This window comes from Mustela erminea, chromosome 8 (genome assembly GCF_009829155.1).
Source record: "Mustela erminea isolate mMusErm1 chromosome 8, mMusErm1.Pri, whole genome shotgun sequence".
Classification (NCBI taxonomy): domain Eukaryota; kingdom Metazoa; phylum Chordata; class Mammalia; order Carnivora; family Mustelidae; genus Mustela; species Mustela erminea.
This window is the reverse complement of record NC_045621.1, coordinates 36,495,909-36,517,414: the sequence shown is the minus strand read 5'-3', so window position 1 is coordinate 36,517,414 and position 21,506 is coordinate 36,495,909.

Genomic DNA, 21,506 nt, shown 5'->3' with positions numbered 1-21,506 from the left:
AACCTCTGGAGTCTAGCAAATATGGGTTCAAATTCTGGTTTCACATTTACTAGAATACCTTCATTGAGATACATCCCATAATCTCAAACTCCTTAACTATAAATATACACCTAACACCTCTCAGAAGAAGTGTTGTAAGCATCAAGTGACATAACCTCTGTGAAATAGTTAACACATTTCTGGTTTTTCGAACTGTGCTTCCAGTAAGAAACCAGATCTCGAATCTTAGCTTATTCCTTGGTTTGGTAGGGATGAGAGTCAGTTTTCTGGTTCCAGGGCACAGAGGTCAGAATCATGAACAAATGTCTACTGAAGACAAACCGACAAGATTCTGTATAATGTGGAATTCATCAGTGCCACAATGTGGATGTCGCTCCTCACTTCATCTGGCAAACCTCAAAAACCACAAAGCAGTGCTCTCTTGCTCTGAGCATGCTTACAAATCACGTTCCAGAGGAGATAACTCTTTTGTGTAACCTGTTCACCTGGGAAGCAAACATTTTAAAAGCAGAAATGGGGCACCTGGCTGGCTCAGTCAGTTAAGCATGTCCTTTCAACTCAGATCATGATCCCGGGGTCTAGGATGGAGCTCCACGTTGGGCTCCCTGCTGAGCAGGGAGCCTGCTTCTCTCTCTCCTCTCCGCTTGTGCTCTCTCTCACTAGCACTGTCTCTCGCTCTCTCTCTTTCTCTCACAAACAAACAAATAAATAAATAAATCTTTAAAAATAAAGTAGGAATAACTTCATAAGGGCACTAACAAGAACAAAGCAAATAATAAATATGTCATTAGAAGATGGAGTCCTAGAATGTTGGCAAAGATTGTTGAGTTTAGCCTTTTTCCAACTTCTTAGTCTTTTATCTCTACTACACATTAAACTTACTACTTCACAACTTTTTCCTGAGTTTGCCCAACATATGGATGAAAAACTAAAATAGCAGTTTATTTTCTGCAGTTTCTATGTTGGAAACTTTCAGTAGGTGTTGGAATCCGCATTTGCATTTGCTGCACCAACAGTTTAAGATTACTTTTCCACATTTCTTTGCTGGCAAACAAATGCCGTGTGGTAATAATAATGTCAGGTAATGTCTCATTGTTAATGTCCCTTGTATTATGTTATGGTGCAAGTAGAAGTTATGTTCTTTTCTCTTGCTCTGAGAAATATGCTGAATAGCCTGCCTGACTTTAGAGGAAGATGCCATGGCAGAAGACAAATGTGCATCTCTCTCAGCTTTCATAAGCAAACTAGCCAAGCTTTTACAGATGTAGTTTGTGGCCATGTGACAGAATAATAATCATCAGGTCCTGTTGCCTGCCTTAAGCTGGGTTTCCTAGAAACAGACCCTGAGAAAAGAACTATGCATAAATGGATTATTGGGGGAGGGGTGCTCTTGGATGTTGCAAGGAAGTAAAAAAGGTAAGACTGGGAAGACTGTAAAGCTGACTTGAACTTCTGTTGCAACCAAGGATCTAGTCAATTCTATGGGGAGCTCTGAGGCTGGGATAGTATCATCCCAAGTTAAGAAAATGTGGCTGGACCTTTGTATCTTTGCACTGGCCAGTAACTATCAGCAACAACTGAAACTATCAGCAAGGTTCCTGAAAGAACCCATAGCCCTGATTGAAGCAGCTCCTTATGGTTGAGGGAAATTCCCAGTAAAGGATGGTGTTGTATCAGGTGTTAATATTTCCAGAGGCTGGCGGGGAAAGAGTGTGGTGGGGGAGCGGGGAATGACTGTGTCATCTCTGAAGAAGAGATCTGGAAGTTACTCTAAGTTCCCAGAGAAATTAAACCTTATGTTACAGACTCATTGGGTGTTGTCTACTGAGCTAACCAGTCATGAAACTTGATCACATTACAGATTGAATGAAGTTAACCAGCTTGTTTTACTGCTCAGAGCCCCACTTAATCTAGTTAAATTATACAATGCAGTGAGAGAAGAAAAATATGAAGAAAATGAAACTCTTGGGATGCCTGGGTGGCTCGGTGGGTTAAAGCCTTTGCCTTCTGCTCAGGTCATAGTCTCAGGGTCCTGGGATCAAGCCCCACATCGGGCTCTCTGCTCAGCAGGGAGCCTGTTTCCTCCTCTCTCTCTCTCTGCCTGCCTATCTGCCTACTTGTGATCTCGGTCTGTCAAAGAAATAAATAAATAAAATCTTTAAAAAAATAAATGAAACTCTTGAATTTTTTATGGACATAAGGTGTTAGGGAGTAACATCGGTCTTACTTTAAGTAGTCTAAATACAATTTTGTTTGATAAAACAAGCAATGAATATGAATTAATCCAAAGTGCTTAGGCCTCACTTCAGTGTGGGGACTGATTTCAATATTTTGCTCACGGGTATTGCAGTATCAACCCTAATTTGAAGCATGTAAATAAACAAGATTGCTCTTACAACATATGATTATTTCAGATTTTGGTAACCAGTTTCTTTGAGTGAAAGAATCTTACAGATGAGTGTTCTCAGGAATAGCACATGTGAGGGGCAGGAAGCTGGATTTCTCACAAGTAGAAGCTATACTTCAATGCAGTTGTAGCAAAGCCTTTGGATGATACCAAGAGAAGCTTGTGGCTGAGATGCTATACAGAGATGTATTGAATTTAGTCAGAGGAGTAGGCCACATGCACCGACCAGCCATCATGTATGGACTGTCCTCAGCGAGAAAGTGTAACTTTGAATGAGGTAGTTCCTTTAAGCCGTAGACAATTTCTATGGATGGACTCAGCTGTGAGCCATCAGCATGCAATGCTTCCAGCAGCTGAGGAAATGAGCTCCTTAGACTTGGAAGAAGAATCTAGATAAAACAGAGTAGCGTCTGTGAGAATCACACTCGTATCACTTGGATCTACTTTTTTCCTTCACCTTCTTAAGGATTTAGGTTGACTGATTTTCCTGGAGAAACTTGCAAGTATGTTAGTGATACTGGTGCTTTGGCTGGTACCAATCACTCTCTCTTCTGTCCTTTTTAGGTCCCCCTCAACTTTAGCTAGCCCTTCTGCTGCCCGAGGTGGTTTTCTAGGTGAGAAAATTCAAATCTTCAACGACTAAAAGGAATGAGCCCCTGCTCATAATCAGTACCCTATATAATTTTACCATTAAAATTTGTTAGGCAAGAACAAGAGATGTTCAGGTAGATGCCCTAGGTGAAAAATAGTGACTCTTGTGTCCTTTGATCTCTTGGGAAACAGCTCAAATAAACTAGGTGGCATCCATAGTTTCTAATTTGAGGAAACTCTTGCTATGTTCCTTGATGAAATAATTCCAACTCTGAGAACAAAGAATACTAGACTTTCAAAGAATTGAAGACCTAGAATTGAAAGGGTAGGAAACATAAATTCCTTACATGGTTCTCTAGGAGTGATGGTATCTGGAATATATTAGATAATGTCTATCAGAGGATGAAATCACATAGCAATTTAAACAGGAGTAAAAATAACTCTAAATAATATAGGACAAACAGACACAGAAAACTGTCACTACCTGTAGGTATAATGTCTTTTCTCAAATACTGATGCCTGGAAATCTATTTTGAGGTCATAGAGACTAAGAAATCTGGTGGTTACTTAAATCCTTAAGTAAATATAGCATATAATTAAGTACTATGTGCTCAAGACTGGTTAACTGATACTGCTTTTCTACAGCTATTTTCCTATCTACTAAAGATAAGAATAGTAACTCACTTCATGATACTACTTTAAAATTAGGCTTCTTATATAAGTAGCCTTATAAAAGGACTTGAAAGTAAAACCATTCAAATATACCCTGGGGCTTTAGGGGAAAAATACCTTTATTAGTCTTTATGGATATTCTGGTTATGCATTGTTGCATAATAAACCATCTTAAAACTTTGTTGGATTAAAATGGAATTTTATTGGGGCACCTGGGTGGCTCAGTTGGTTAGGTGTCTGCCTTCAGCTCAGGTCATGGTCCCAGGGTCCTGGGATTGAACTCCACACCAGACTCCTTGCTCAGCGGGGAGCCTGCTTCTCCCTCTTCTCCTCCTTGTGCTCTATTTCTCTCTCTCTCATATAAATAAATAAAATGGTTTAAAAAATGATAATTTATTATTATATGTCATGTTTATGAGGATTGACTGGGCCCAGCAGGGTGGTTCTCATTTGTGTCTGTCTTTCATTTCACACAGTTGCAATCACATAACAGATGAAGCTGTGGTCATCTGAAAAGTAAACTAGGCTGAAGGTCCAAGAGGGTACACTCACATGGCTGTCTGCTTTTGCTGGAGGTCTGTGAGCTCAACTGGAGTTGTTGTCCAGAGATCCTACACACTGTCTCTTTATGAACTTGTGTTTCTTACAGTGGGGCAGATATGTTCCAAGAGGGGGTGTTCCAAGAGGCAGGGAGCTGAAGCTGTCAGTCTTCTTAAAGGCTTTGAAAAAACTGCATTGTTCACTTTATTCAATTTTTTTGCTCAAAGGAGTTTTAGGGTCTGCCCAGATATCACAGGAGGTAGAGAATTAAACTCCATCTCTTAATAGGAAACAGTAAGTTTACATCACTGGAGACCATGTGAATACAATCAGCAACAATCATTTAATTCAACAAAATCTGTGACAAATAGTACTTACTTAAATTTCATGAACTAATTTCATGCAAGAAGCAAATTTCATGACATTTGCAATCTGCACAGACAAACACTTTTCTGGTATGGATTTTGACATATTTCACAAGAATCATCAAATTAATTGGTAGATAATTGAAAATGTTGTCATCTAAGAATTTAAAGAGCTATAGTTTCCTTTAAAATCAGTTTATTTCAGTAGAAGCTCCATATTTAGATCTTTTTCCTGTGAAATGTCCTCTGAAACAAGCTAGGGCCTAAAATGACTATGAAAGGCAAAAGGCTACATAAGCTGAATAAATCCCTCAATGAGTAGAGGATGCAAAAGTGCTATTATCTTAGAGAAAACACATAGATCATTACCAAAGCAGCACATTGTGGTTAGGAAAGCAGGCTGTGCAGTCATTTAGAATTGGTTTTGAATCTCTGTATGCTCTGAGACAATTCCCTCTTTTGAAAAATGTGTATATTACTTCAACATATCCTGGCAAGCAATAAATGATACGATTTTTCTTATTTACAACTTTTATTTGTAGGATAGGAAAAATTCACCGCTCCAAAATGTGTCTCTTTGGCATGTGGATTATCTTAGGCTAATTACTTTTAAGAAACAGAAGGCTCAGGAAGAACTTTTGACCCTTCCACATAACTGCCTAAAATAATTTAGATGGAGGATCTGTTTCAGGAAAGGTGCTATCAGATTATGATAGTGTATCATAAACTAAGTGTCATAAACAGGGAGGAACTTAGCAAAGGCTGTTTATAAAAAAAATTACTCTCTATGTCCAATTATTTTTGGATGTCCAGGCAAAACATTTGTTTACCAAATTTTTACTCTTTTGCATCTTCCTATGAATTGTTTTCACTCTCTTTGAAGTCCCAGACCACTATTCTCTTCTCCATAGTTCAAGATAACATACCTCATTTTGCCTGTTCTTAGAATCTCTCATATTTATATGGATTCCCTATATACACATATTATATGTTATTTACTCCAGTTAATCTAATATATCTCATCTCAATTTAATTCTTAGAACAGCCAAAAGAATCTTGGATAGTCTAGAAAATTTTTTCCTCCCAGACACATTATAATGCTTTTTTCAAAAATTATGTTTTCCATCATCTTTAGTGAAGAAGTAGTTCACTCATACACAGAACACCATTTTATCTATTCCTTATGTGCCTTTTTAAGCAGTTTCCTTGTGAAAACCATTTTTATGTTTCTATAAATAGACGTCTATTTCTAAAGAGTTTATTTTAAAATGGAGAGTATAACATCATTGCATTTCTCTAACTAAAGCTAATATACTTATAACACATCCTATATTCTCTTTATTTCCAACACTGCAATACTTCTTAAGGCAGGACTCACAAGTACTTTGTAGATATTAGACCTTATATAAATATTTATTAATTTAATAAATTTTTAATACAATGACATTCATCACATCAAACTGTACACATTGTTGCTTCTAATGAAGGACAGAATTACGTTGCTAAAAGAGTCATTACATCTGAATCATTTTAATATCTTCTAATAATTCAAAGTTAATTTCATCTGTGTCATTAAATTACCTTAATGGTTTCAGTCACTAATTGCCTCACCCCTGTTCTGCTGTCATTCCTTAGCATTATCAATCAAGTATCTGACCTTACACTCAGACAGAAATAACACTTGCTAAAATTGTGACTGGCATGTCTTAGTGCTAATGAGGGTTCCATAGCCCTTTGAGGAGAGCCAAATTTTAGTTCTTATTACTAATGAAACCAATCCTATAGTGGTCTGGCAGACTATATTTTGGTTTGAAATAAGAATCAATGGTTGTATTTATATAAGTATTAGCAAAATCTCTTTCAGCACATGGCAGGCAGACTAAGCTTTAAGAAAATCCTCTCCTAAGAAAACCTGGTACAAAATTAATAAAGTGAATTTCAATAGCAGCATATTAATAATCCTACATTCAGATTCAAAATAAATCCTACAAGATGATTTAAAAAGAGATTCTTTTTAAGATCAACTCATAGGAAAAAATTACACAGAAATTTAGCTATAGTCAAGATGTTATCAACACATTGAAAATTGAGTTCTTAGACCATAGACCAAGAAATAGACCCTTGCTTGCCCAGCTTTTAAAAACTTAAGAATGCTAACAACTTTATAACTTTATAATTTTATAATCATATTTTATATAATATATAATAATATGTAATATATAAATTATATATGTGCATGTGTTATATATAATATATAATAAAATATATAATTCTGTTTATAATTTTATTAATTAAAATTTATAACCTTATAATTTCATGAATATAGACACATAAACTTATGCAAAGGAAAACAAATGAGAATGATAAAGCCAGCAGTAGAAGGGTTTCCTTTCTGGCCCTGATAGAATAGTTGATATCTGACCTGCCATGCTGCAACAAACAACTAATACACCTGACTATACACATGGCCCATGAACAACACAGGTTTAGGGGTGTTGAACCCTGCACATACAGCTTTGTCCCCCCAAAAATGTAACTACCAATAACTTACTTTTGATTGGAAGTCCTACTGGTAACCCAGTCTATTAACACATATTTTGTATGTTATATGTACCACATACTGTATTCTTATAATAAAGAAGTTAGAGAAGATAAAACATTATTAAGAAAATCATAAGAGAAAATATAGTTATAGTATTATATGATATTTATTGAAAAAATTGCACATAGGTACACCCATGCAATTCATATCTGTGCTGTTCAAGCATCAGTTATATATATTTGTGATACCATTTGAGTGTTTGAAGGCACTGGACTGTGATCAACACTAAGGTCCTTGAGAGAAGAGACATGCAACAGGTGATCCACATTCATTCTGGCTTTTTCGCTCAAGATGTTTTTCAAAACTATGGTGCAAGGAATTAGGACACAGAATAGAATATAGACTGAGCATAGAAGTCTTTCAAGGCATTTGGGGGCAGGTTACTACAGAGGAGAGACCTGTAGAAAAGGAGCCTGGAATATTTCCCAAAAAATATTTACTTCAGTTCTTTGGATGACTCCCACCTACACATGCACAGGAAAAGGCTTCAGAAGGCTTAGCAGGGAACAACCCCTGGGAAACTGGAGAGATGAAAATAGATTTCAGAGATCTCAGCAGGATAGGGAGATACTGAAATTTGGATATAGCTAGATGGGGAGACCTTGGTGAACATTCTGGACTTCCAACTGAGGTTCCAATGGAACAAGTAATGCCCTCCAAGTAAAACCACCACCTAGGGGAATAAAGTCTGTTGTGAAAGCACCAGGTGAAAAGCAAAAGCTATAATCTTGTACATTGAGCACTGAGCACAGCAGCAAAATGTCCTTGACCATGGGGTCTAAGGAAGTTGTGTTGGGATCTTTTGAGGAAGTATCTTATTGTGGCTAGTGTGGTTTATAATACATTTTTTTGGCTTCCCAGAAAGGGGAAATAAGACTTTGTACTATTGGCTTTTATGAAGATGGTGCCTAAGGCTAAGAAGGAAGCCCCTGCCCCTCCCAAAGCCTAAGCCAAAGCAAAGGCTTCTGAAAGGCATCCATGGTCACAAAAAGAAGAAGACCCACACGTCATCTATGTTCCAATGACCCAAGACTCTGCAGCTCCAAAGGAAGCCCAAATATCCCTGAAAGAGAACCCACAGGAGAAACACCCTTAATCACTATGCCATCATCAAGTTCCCCCTGACTACTGAGTCAGCCATGAAGAAAATAGAAGACAACAACACACTTGTGTTTGTGTGGATCCAGTTAAGTCCAACAAGCACCAGATCAAATGGGTTGTGAAGAAGCTCTATGACTTTGATGTGGCCAAGGTCAACATGTTGATCAGGCCTGATGGAGAGAAGGCATGTGTTCGACTGGCTTCTGACTATGATGCTTTGGATGTTGCCAACAAAATTGGAATCATCTAAGCTGAGTCTAGCTGGTTAAATCTAAATATAAGTTTTTTTACCGTAAAAAAAAAAAAAAAAAAAAAAAGACGTAGTGCAATCCGTCAGTTCAGAGAGAACTTAAGGTTTTGCAAGCATTTTGATTGAGGCAAGGTTTGAGGGGCAAGTGGTTAGGATTTCAGAAAAATAGTACATTATTCTAATAGGGTACAAAGGATAAAATAATTGGAGACCTTTTTGCAAATTTTCCCCCAGGTTGATAGTCACCTTAGTCATTTCTCTTCTGGTGGGCAGAGAACCTGAGGCAGGGGGAGGAGGAATTGGAATATCTAATAAGGTTGGGGTTCATTGTCTCCTTCATTGTTTTTTTGGGATGGGGTGACAACATCTGAGGCACTGGTGTACTTGGGGGTAGTGGAGGCCAGTCTAGGGTCAGGGGGCAATGTAGCCTTCCAAAATGGACACCCATGAAAGACAGGAGTGGATGGATGGTGTTAGATTCTGAGCACATATGCTACAGACCTGGCTTTATGTTAGAATTACACATAGGAGCTTTAATGGTAATGATCTGTAATTGAGTTTTATGGGGACACCATCCATAATGTATACAAATTCTGGGAACATTGATGAGTTCATTGTAAGGACATTTTCGTGGATGGCAGTTTTACAATCTTGAAATTGCTTCATTAAAATTATAGTAAGATCATTAGCACACAAACCTGCCAGCCAGATGAGTCTGATTTGGTTACATCGGGAGGGCCATTCTGCCTGGGATATAATTTGAGGCATAATATAAGGAGGGAGCAATTTATTTAAGCATCATTCTCATTTGCATCATTTAATGTAGAGGGAGGTGAGCTCTGGTACAGCGTCCACACCCAGTGATATTGTGGCTGAAATCCTTCTCATAGAGCCTGCCAACACCAGCCATTCTGCAGTCCAGTTATATACAGGCTGAGCTCCTTCCAGCACATCTCCTGGGACTGGGTTAAGCCTGAGGGGTCTACTAGCAACCTTATTAATCCAAGTTGTATACAATAACAACAATAACCACAACAAAGAATGATGTTTGCATTTGACTAGCTTGCAAGGGCTACCTTCAGAATTTGTAGCTGGACACTGACTAAGGGAGGAATGTGGTTGCTTCAGGGAATGGGAGCATTTAGTAGGAATCTGACAGCACCTACTTATAGTGACCCTGGATTCTGGGATTTTTTTTTTTTTTTTTTTTTTTTTATAGGGGAGAAAAAGTAATCTTCCCTCTACCCTTCAGGCTCTTGACTGAGACACCCTAGTAATAAAAGACAGATTAACAGAAGAAAAACAAGTCTAATGACTTATATACTTCCTGTACAAATGAGAGATACCAAGAAAAACTACACAAAATGGCTCAAGCCACCACTTCCAATACTATCTCCAGCTAAAGACCAAAGATGTTGGGATTGGGAACCAGTTATGGGAGGTTTCTAGGAAAAACACCATAAATGAGTATATGATTGTACAGATTTAAGTCTCTCCCTTCCCCATTGATGATAGTTCCCAGAGATTTAGTCATCTTTGTTAGGTCGGCAGCTCTGGGAATGCAAGAGGAACAATAAAAATGGGTACTGGGCTTTCATCTTCCAGGCCACCCTCTTCCTTAACCCATGACTGTCTCACCTGAAGGATGTATGCCGAGGACACATCACCATAAGTAACCCAATACCTACTTATGCAAGAAACAGGAATATCAGGACTCGCCCCTATCCTCCAATCCCCGAATACCTTACCTTATATGGCTGTGAACCTATGCCCAGTCTTAACACAGATAAAAGACCCACTCAACCCCCTCCCAGGCTACTTCCCCAACTCTCCTCCGTGGAGTCGCGGAACCTCACCCGAGGGCGCCTATAATAAATCTTGCCTTGCACCTACCTCGCCTGGTGTTGTGTTTATCTTGCCTGTAAAACCTTATAATCTTCCTCTTCCTAGTACAGAGAGGAAGACACCCTTACAAATGGAGATTTCCTTCACAAATGTAAATTTCTCTTACGAAAAGATAACTTCTAGTCAAGTTTTCAGAGCTCCTCCTGTGTCTGCTGTTTCTTCAAAATAAGCCTAAATAGTCCTTATGCCAAAGGGGCAAATTTTGGGGTGGCAAATTCTGCTCACCTTCAGGGGATTTCATTTCTTAATGTAATTGACAACCTCCACTAGGCAGAGGACCTCTTTTTCACCCTCTCTGAGATCCACATAGTTCCACTAATGGGTTCTGGGACTAAAACTCCAAACTCTTGTAAAATTTTTTGATGAACTTGGTTTAATTAACCAGGCTTTATAACCCAGATAGTGAGGCAGAGCTGGTTGCTTAGTGGGCCATTGTCTGAGCCAATACAATCTGTATAATCATGATCTCTAAGCAGTTTGGAAGCTGTTTGTCTTCCCCTTGAGCCATTATAAAGGGGTCATACTGCACAAAGACACAAGTCATAAAAGATGTGGTTTTGGAATATAGATGAGGTTTAGTGGGTTGAAGTCCAGAGACAATGACCAAGAAAGAATTCTTGAGATATCTTTGGTGCAAAAGATGGTTTATTAAAGCATGGTAACTGGACCTGTGGGCAGAAACAGCTGCTGCATGTGATTGTGAAGGGTTACATACTATGTGAGCTGATTATGTACTATGGGATTGGAGGAATAGTTGGAGGCTTCTTGGAGGAACATTACACTTTGGCTTGCTTCAATATCTGTCAATGGGCTACAGATTATAAGGACATTTAATTGTATTTACATTCCCTTCTGGAAGCTAGGCCATTGATAGAAACACTTTGTTCTTGTAAATTGCTAAGACTTTTGTAAACTGAGGGAGATTCATGTCCAGCAAGATTGTAATCTCTATAAATGAACTATTTGTTTTTCCTTTAGGGCAGCCAGAAGTGCCTGAGGAACATCACCTATATCCCATTGGCTGGGGAGTGTGTGTGGGGGGTAGTATCAGCTTCTGCCTGTTTTCAGCTAGCCTTCTTATCCCTCATCACTAAATATCTGTTGTAATAGTTTCCTTTTAATGTTATGCTGAATTACAACAAATCCAGTGGCTTAAAAATACACAAATTTACTATCTTACAGTTCTGTAGGTCAGAAGTCCTAAAGTCAACAGAGCTAATATGCTAAGCAGTGAACACAGCAACTGAAGGTCCCTGAACGTGGGATCTAAGCAGGTTCAAAATGAAAATCAAAAGCAATTAGCAGGACTGCGTTCCTTCTGGCATCTCTAGAAGAGAATCCATTTTCTCACCTTTTCCAGTGTCTAGAGGCTCTCTTCATTCCTTGGCTCATGATCTGCTTCTGTCAACACTAATTTCTGCTTTTGCCTTGACATCTTTTAATGTGCCTCTAACTCCACTGCCGTGCACTTGTAGGACCCTTGTGATTATGATGGAGATATCTGGATAAACCAGGATAATCGCCTTATCTCAATATCCTGAATTTGTTCACATCTGCAAGGTCTTTAGTTTAATCATATATATATATATATATATGTATGTTCTGGAGAGCAGGACAGCAGGACATGAACTTTGCAGGCTGGTGGGGAGAGCATCATTCAGCCTGCCACACCTTGTAGGTCAAACAGTCATAAGAGACATAAATGATAGTGTAACATAACTATCAGCAGGTTCTAAGTGTGGCAACATGAGGATATACCTCTAGGATCTCCCTTTAAGAAAGAACTTGCAAGATGGACTCTTAACTGGCAACCTCTAGTTCCATCTTCTCTTCAGCCATAGCAGAAATAACATTTTGAGCAAAGGTGAGGCTTCTCTTGGATGACCTCCAGATAATGAGCACAGGGAGGATCCCAGAGCCTGGCCATTTCTGCCCAATGCAAAGTTCTTCTATCAAACATTCTTTTTCCTGATTCCATTTTCTGCTGGCTGACAGTGCCAGATCTGCACCACAGCCCAGATTTCCTTGTCCCCTTTTGATTCTCCCTCTTTCTTTTCAGAGATGTCAGATCTACATCACAATCTGAGGGTTTTTCCTGCAACACTTTGCATTCTTCCTCCATTATCTTTTCCAGGCATAGCCCCATCCCTACATTCTTCACCCCATCTCTGTGTCTTCTTGCTCAGCCGACAAAAATCAGTATAGTAGGAGCCCCTGATTGACCCCTGGACTTCATGTGGTTTAGATGAAGGTGAAGGAACAGAAACTTCTAGAATGGAAGAATCTGGTAGAACTTCATGGGGGGACATATTGGATGCTGAGGCTGAGAAAAAATGAAGCAATTTTGGTGGAAAAGCACAAGAAAAAGTGGGGATATCATCCCCTGCAAGGTATTCTTAGAAGACAGGAAATAGGACATCCCTGAGGAGTTCCATTGCTGAAAGTTAGAAGTGGATAGGCTTTACAGTAACTGTTATGGGAGTCCTGATACCAGTGTCCAAGATGTGATAGACATCTTGGACTGTGAGCATCATTATGGGATCATCCTAAGGTCCAAATACATTTATTTTTTTGTATTTATTTCAACCTTTGATTTTGTTAATTCAAAAGAGGAAGCATACCTGTTTGTTTTTTGGCAAAAGTGAGTCAACCTTTTTCTTAGCTATTACCATGACTGGAGAACATTATATAATGTCCTTTGAACTCCCTTTTCTACGGAATCTTAGACTGAGACTTCATTGTGTGGTTATATATTTCCCTCTAACAGGGCACAGGTAAAACTCCCCCCCCCCCCATCTCTTTTCACTGAAGTAAGACCATAGCCAATCTAACCTTAGGGCTTTAAACTGTGAGGGGAAAAAAAAATCTCACTGGGCTAGGAATTCACTTCTTGAATATTCCTTTTAAATTCAGGAGTTAGGTTCACAGCTATGTTATAGATGTGGAGGAAATGGACACTTCTGTTTGAGTCTGAGCTTTCCTATTCATGGATTCTTCTCAGACTATATTTTCAAACCAATATATTCCCTGCAGTAAAGCATCCTTTTTAATTGCTTTTTACTTTGTATTAGTGTCAAATGTTTGTGTTCTATCATCCTCTGCAAGCATAACCAACCCCCCAAACATGTAAAATTATCTTCTCACCCCAATAATTCTTACCGCTAGTGAAAAAGAGAAGGAATTCAGGGGCAAGCAGGAGAAGCCTTGGTGAGTTACAGATTTCATTTTAACCTTAAGAACAAGCCTGAAAATTATTCTCCAAGTGGATAAATTGAGTCCCAAAATAGTAACACACTTGTGCTGACAGATGGAGCTACGGATAGAGGAATGTGTACAGCAATTGTTGCTTGGAGCACTTCCATCTGTCACCAGGTCTCTGCTCTGTCTGTATAATCAAAACGACTCTGTCCACTAACAGGCAACTGCACATGCTTTCTTCATTCATTTTGCTATGATCTGGACCAAATTGTTCACAAAGATCTCTGAAGCAATAATAATTAAACTATAGCTAGAGAGTTCTACCTCTATGGTACTAAAATGTTATCATTTAAAGACACCACCCTCTTGTGGTTTTCCCCAGACAACCCATCTAGGAAACAAGGAAGCAGATGAGTGGAATGAGAAAGGGAAGGGGAAGGAGAGAAAAATTTCCCACTCAAGTGTCAAGAAACTTGCTTTCTTTCCTTAAAACAAAACAAAACAATACAAACAAACAAACAAACAAAAAAGTACTTTTCTCATTCTCTTCCTCTCTATAGAATAAAGAGTAGCCATATGCATCTTAAGACCTCATTTATTGTTTTGGTTTATAGGCAGCACAGTAAATATGAACCCAGAGTCTGAATCCAGACTGTGTCAATCCAAGAAGTTCTCCACCACCAGCACTGGGAACTTGGGCAAATTTCTGAACCTTTCTGTGCATCACTTTTTTCCTCCTGTAAAAATAAGGGTTAATAAGCAGAATTATCCCATTGGTTTGATGACAGTTAATATACATGTAAAGCTCTCAAAGCTGTGCCTGGCACATGATAAGTTCTGACAAACCTAGCCTGTTGCCACCAGTGCAGACCTGTTTGGGCGCACAACCTTTCCCGGGACTTGACATAAACACAGCAGAAGCTTCTAGTCCCTGTAACCTCAGGTGGCTCCCCATGACCACAACAGAGAATCTCCAGCCTTTCTGACCACAGGCTCTATTGTGGCCAGTTAATCTGCAGCCTCCAGCAGCTCTGCTTTCTTAATACAAGATTTTCATGGCCTTCTGACCTTGAAACACCCACGTCATTTCTCCTGCCTGGAACTTCATCCCCAGGGTCTAAACTCTCTCTCCAGCCTCCAAAGTAAAACTGCTCCACTCAGCACTCAGGTTTTTAACCCCTTGGTATTTATTTACTTATTTTAAAACTAAATAAAGTGTTAGCTTTTATTATTTGAAGATCTATGGTGAAAAACATTATTAGGATCAACAAAATTAAGAATAACTGGAATAGGTAGGTTTGAGTTTCTCACCTGAGAAACACTGATCACAACAAGTAGGTGGTGGAGAAAACACCAAGATATCTGTACAGTTCTCAATCTATTGAATTACAAATAAATGAATAAACCCTAGAGTAGTGTTTTGTATTTAAGAAATATTTTTAGGGGCTCCTGGGTGGCTCAATGGGTTAAGCCTCTGCCTTTGGCTCAGGCTGTGGTCTTGGGGTCCTGGGATCAAGCCCCACATTAGGTTCTCATCTCAGCAGGGAGCCTGCTTCTCCCTTTCTCTCTGCCTGCCTCTCTGCCTACTTGTGATCTCTGCCTGTCAAATAAATAAATAAAAATCTTTAAAAAAAAAAAGAAGTATTTTTAGAAATAAATTTGATTTATTTATAATGTGCATTGGATTTATTTCAAGAAATTGTTTGTTTGTTTTTTATCACTCAAATAATTTACTTTAGGTTTACTCTTGATATACATTTCATGGGTTTGGGCAATTTCCTTATGATACATATGTACAATTATAATATCATACAGGGTGGTTTGATTGCCCTAAGGATTATCTGAGCTCTGACTATGCACACCTCCCCGCCCATTAACCTCTGGTAACTATTCATCTTTTTACTGTTTCTACAGCTTTGTCTTTTCTGAAATATCATATAGTTGGAATCATATGGTTTATAGTCTTTTCAGATTGGCTTCTTTCACTTAATATACATTTAACTTCCTCCATATCTTTTTTTAATTTATTTTTTAATTTCAGCATAACAATATTCATTATTTTAATGCTATTCCGATCAAAATTCCACTGGTATTCTTCAAAGAGCTGGAGCAAATAATCCTAAAATTTGTATGGAATCAGAAGAGACCGCAAATCACTAAGGAAATGTTGAAAAACAAAAATAAAATGGGGGTATCACGTTACCTGATTTCAAGCTTTACTACAAAGTTGCCAGCATGGTACTGGCATAAAAACAGACACATAGACCAGTGGAACAGAGTAGAGAGCCTAGATATGGACCCTCAACTCTATGATCAAATAATCTTCGACAAAACAGGAAAAAATATACAGTGGAAAAAAGACAGTATCTTCAATAAATGGTGCTGGGAAAACTGGGCAGCTATATGTAGAAGAATGAAACTCGACCATTCTCTTAAACCGTACACAAAGATAAACTCAAAATGGGTAAAAGACCTCAATGTGAGACAGGAATCCATCAGAATCCTAGAGGAGAACATAGGCAGTAATCTCTTTGATATCAGCCACAGCAACTTCTTTCAACATATGTCTCCAAAGGCAAAGGAATCAAAAGCGAAGATGAACTTTTGGGACTTCATCAAAATCAAAAGCTTCTGCACAGCAAAGGAAACAGTCAAGAAAACAAAGAGGCAACCCACAGAATGGGAGAAGATATTTGCAAATGACAGTACAGACAAAAGGTTGATATCCAGGATCTATAATGAACTCCTCAAACTCAACACACACAAAAGAGGCAATCATATCAAAAAATGGGCAGAAGATATGGACAGACACTTCTCCAATGAAGACATACAAATGGCTATCAGACACATGAAAAAATGTTCATCATCACTAGGCATCAGGGAGATTCAAATTAAAACTACATTGAGATATCACCTTACACCAGTTAGAATGGCCAAAATTAGCAAGACAGTAAATAACATGTGTTGGAGGGGATGTGGAGAAAGGGAAACACTCTTACACTGTTGGTGCGAATGCAAGTTGGTGCAGCCTCTTTGGAGAACAGTGTGGAGATTCCTCAAGAAATTAAAAATAGAACTTCCCTATGACCCTACCATTGCACTCTTGGGTATTTACCCCAAAGATACAGACATAGTGAAGAGAAGGGCCATCTGTACTCCAATGTTTATAGCAGCAATGTCCACGGTTGCCAAACTGTGGAAAGAACCAAGATGCCCTTCAACAGACAAATGGATAAGGAAAATGTGGTCCATATACACTATGGAGTATTATGCCTCCATCAGAAAGGACGAATACCCAACTTTTGTAGCAACATGGACGGGACTGGAAGAGATTATGCTGAGCAAAATAAGTCAAGCAGAGAGAGTCAATTATCATATGGTTTCACTTATTTGTGGAGCATAACAAATAGCATGGAGGACATGGGGAAATAGGAGAAGGGAGTTGGGGGAAATTGGAAGGGAAGGTGAACCATGAGAGACTATGGACTCTGAAAAACAATCTGAGGGTTTTGAAGGGGTGAGGGGTGGGAGGTTGGGGTATCAGGTAGTGGGTATTATAGAGGGCATGGATTGCATGGAGCACTGGGTGTGGTGCAAAAATAATGAATACTGTTATGCTGAAAATAAAAAATAAATTTAAAAAAAGAAATAGTTTTTTAGAACTTATTTATTTATTTATTTATTTGCAAGAGAAAGAGTGCAAATTGGGGAGCGCCAGAGGGAGAAGGAGAGAGATAATCTCAAGCAGACTCCACACTGAGCACAGAGCCCAACATGGGGCTCAATCCCCCAATCCTGGGATCATAACCTGAGCCAAAACCAAAAGTCAGACAATTAAAGGATTGTACCACCCAGGTGCCCCAAAAAAACATCTTAGAAGAAACATTCCCACTGATTTCTTCCAATGAATATCAGATGTGTTTTTTAATATTTGAGTTTTGATCACCTGTGATTTCTTTTAATGAATCAAATGCAATAAGAATTTTTTTCTTATTTTTATAAATGGCTAGTTACATATATGAGTGTTAATAATTGACTAAATTCTTGTTTCACCAATTATTTTAATATCGGTCTTTATATGTGAAATTTTCATATAGACATATAATGGTTAGAAGTCTCTCTTTGTTCCACTGATTTGTTTCTGTTTCTTCTTTCCAAGTATCTTCATTAATGTAAAATTTTAATATACTTTACTATCTAATCAAACCAGGGCCCTGTGCCTGTGACTGCATATTTTCAGAGCAATTTTGGACATTATTAAATGATTCTTTTTACAAAAAATTCTACCTTCAATGTCATTTCCTGAAATCCCACAAAGCAAATAAACCTCTATAGTCATTTTAATTGGGATGGCTTAGATTTCTAGGCCAATCTATGGAAAATTACATCTTTACAAAAGAGAATTTTCTATTCTATGATCGAATACGTTTCCCAGTGATTTCCATAATTCAGTAAAAATACCATTTAAGGGACACCTGGTGGCTCAGTCAGTTGAGTCTGCCTTCTGCTCAGGTTTTGATCCAGGAGTTCCAGGATCAAGTCTCACGTTGGGCTCAGTGGGTCTGCTTCTCTCTCTGCCTCTGCCCCTCACCCCGCTCATGTTCTCTCACACCCACTCTCTCTCTCAAGTAAATAAATAAACTGTTTTAAAAAATGCCATTTAACAGCAGCCAAAGCAGGACTTCTGATTGTGTTTGGGGATGAAATGAGCAACAAGAGCCTGGAAATCCACCTACCTATGAGATGCATTCTGTGAAGATGAAGTTGGTCAAGGACTTCTCTAGGGTTGGCAAAATAATTAATGAAAGTGCATTGAGAAATATTTCAAAGACAAATCGTGGTATAGGAAGACATGGTTTCTCTTCATGTGTAAAGCAGTAACTCATTCTCATCCCTAAAGTGTGGGGAGCTCCTCCCTTCACAGTTGGTTTGAATGTCACTGAATTATCCACACTTTGCCACTTGATTCCAATTAAGAACAAAATGCTGTTGTCAAGAGGCTGCTTGTGACTTGCCTGGGCAGGCAGCTTGAGGCCATGGAACTGTTCCTAATGGATTGGCCACTAAGGAATTAAGCTGATGCCCTGGCCAGCAATAACTCTATTCTCTAACAAGCTAAGCCAACCAGCCATAAGTATCTTCTATTTTTCTTCTCATTATTTTGATACCACCTAGAATTTTCTAAAATAAGATGAATGCTGAACTCCTTTGATCCATATTCATGTTCATTCAGAAATGTAAAGGTCAGTAGATTCAGAAGGATGCACTGAAACATTTTTTAAATGTCACTCATCGGAATTAGAAAAGCAACACATGCTTATTTTAATAATTTAAACAATAATTTGAACAATGCCTTAATAATGAAGAAGCATCTGAATTAATGCCAGCCCTCTGAAGTAAGCATTACTATATACTTGATTTAGATGCCAAAAACATATAAACATATATGAAAAGCTGTGGATTTTCTGTGGATTTTATGGGGCAACTGTCTGGTTTCTCACCTCTGAACCCCTCATTTTTGCACACAACTGAGGCAACCACCTTTATCCACGGCAGTGCTGGGCCAGCACCTTAATAGAACATTCAACATGAAGTCTTTTATGGCATTTTCAGAGTACTGAGGAAAGGTATGCATTCTCTTCTTTAAAAGAAATGACACATTTGGGCACCTGAGTGGCTCAGTCAGTTAAGCAGCTGCCTCTTGATTTCATCTCAGGTCATGATCTTGGGGTCCTAAGATCAAGCCCAGCATGGGGCTTCACACTCAGTCTTGAATCTGCTTGAAGAGTCTCTCCCTCTGCGCCTCGCCCTCTCTCTCCCTCTCAAATAAATAATTTTTTAAAAAAGAAAGAAAGAAAGAAGAAAGAAAGAAAGAAAGAAAGAAAGAAAGAAAGAAAGAAAGAAAGAAAGAAAGAAAGAAAGAAAACACGGTCAATCAACAGCAGCCTTTCTTATTGTAGAATCACTACTTTCCCTCCAGGCTGGGAAAGTACTGCAGAAAAGCAAAGGTATAATCCCTGCTAGTGAGAAAACTCAGACCCGCTCTTGCTCCTTCCTTCTAGAAGTCCAGGTACAATATTTCTGAAGTTTGACTTGATCCACCCCCAGGAACCCATGTCATTTATTGTCTCTCCCTACCATTTGATGTTTGTTCTCAGTCTTTTGGAACTGCCTGCATTATCAATTTTAATGTTATTTACTATTCTGCATATCTTGTCTCTTTAACTAGCATACAAGTTCCCTGAGAAAAGGGACTTTGTATTTTATTTCCTTATATCTCTCACAAAGTCCAAGATGCCATTAGGATCATAATAGCCACTTGATTAAAAGATACATACAAGTAAGTGGTCTCAAAGTTTTACACACACACAAGTACACAGCTAGGTTTTAGTCCCACTTTGGCCAATTATGAGCTGTGGAATGTTGACAATTCCCTCGTGGATAATATTGGGATAAAATACTCACTTCAAAGAATTGTTGTCAAAGCTAAATATTACATGTTTACACTTTACTACTTATTATATAAAGTGAGGCACAAATAGTGTTGATAAATATTTGTTGAAAAAATACAGAGATCCTGGTTTGTAATTATTAATATAAAAAGAGAATGAGATTTGAAAGGGATTTTAGAGATTATCTATCCTAACCTTTTAGAGACAAGAGAACACACAGAAGTGATGTGTTTAAGACTATTCAACCAGGCTATTACTATACAAACTCAAAAAAATTTTTTTGTTAAATAAAGCCTTACACCTTCAAGTGCAAGCATTCTTAGGATAATTAATATGCTTCAAGGAAATCTTTTATTCATAATTAACCTATAGTTGATGATTATAATCACTTTAGTAATCTCTCTGGTTAAAAAAGAATACCTTTGTCTTTAAACTGTTACATAAATACATAAAGCTAAGAAATATGGAGTTACCTGATAGTGAGTTGAAAACTGTGTTCTCATAACATTTAATTTATGCAGATTTAAACATGTATACTGTGAAATCAGCCGTATCCACCTGATGTCGAGGAAGAAATACACGAACAGGATTAACAATGCCCTACAGAATACCCAGCTCCTCGTTATATAATAATTACATAACTCATTATAATACTGAAGTGAAAAAAAAAATGAAGAAAACTAGTGTCCATTTCTTCTGAATTTGAGGCTGACAGCCCTAGGCAAGGCATGCCGGCCAAGTATGGAGATGCTAGGCCCATTGAAGGAGGGGCAACTGTCCACCCATCTTGACAATTATCTTCATTCTCTTGCTTACCCTGTATTTAAATCTGTATGATTAAAGTACAAGCCTGCCAATGGGAAAGGGGGGGCCAGGAGTTCTGACAACCTTGCTTTCAACCAGCCAGCAGTGATGGTGCATGCCACTGTTCCTGTCAGCAATGTCGCACTTGCCAAGAGAAAGGGCAAGAAAACTGCACGTTAAATACCAAGCTCAGAAATCATTAGGCCATCATCCCATTTTAATAAAGAATAAGCACGCTTTTTCCAAGGAAAAACAAAGCCTTCATCTTGGAATTTGCATTTTACAACTCTAATGGGATCTTTATAGGGAATCTGTTACAACACCTCATAATGCTGGCTTCTGAAATAAGACAGAATGGAGTTAGTGAGAGAATCACTACCATGTGAATAACCTTGCATAAACCATCTCTTCCTGGACAGTTAGGCTGTATTCTTCAAATCCACACACTTTGAACACAAGAGGCATAAATACAGTTAAAAACCTCAGTGGTTAAAGCCTCTGCCTTCGGCTCAGGTCATGATCCCAGGGTCATGATCCCATGGGGCTCTCTGCTCAAGGGGGAGCCTGCTTCCTCCTCTCTCTCTGCCTGCCTCTCTGCCTACCTGTGATCTCTGTCAAA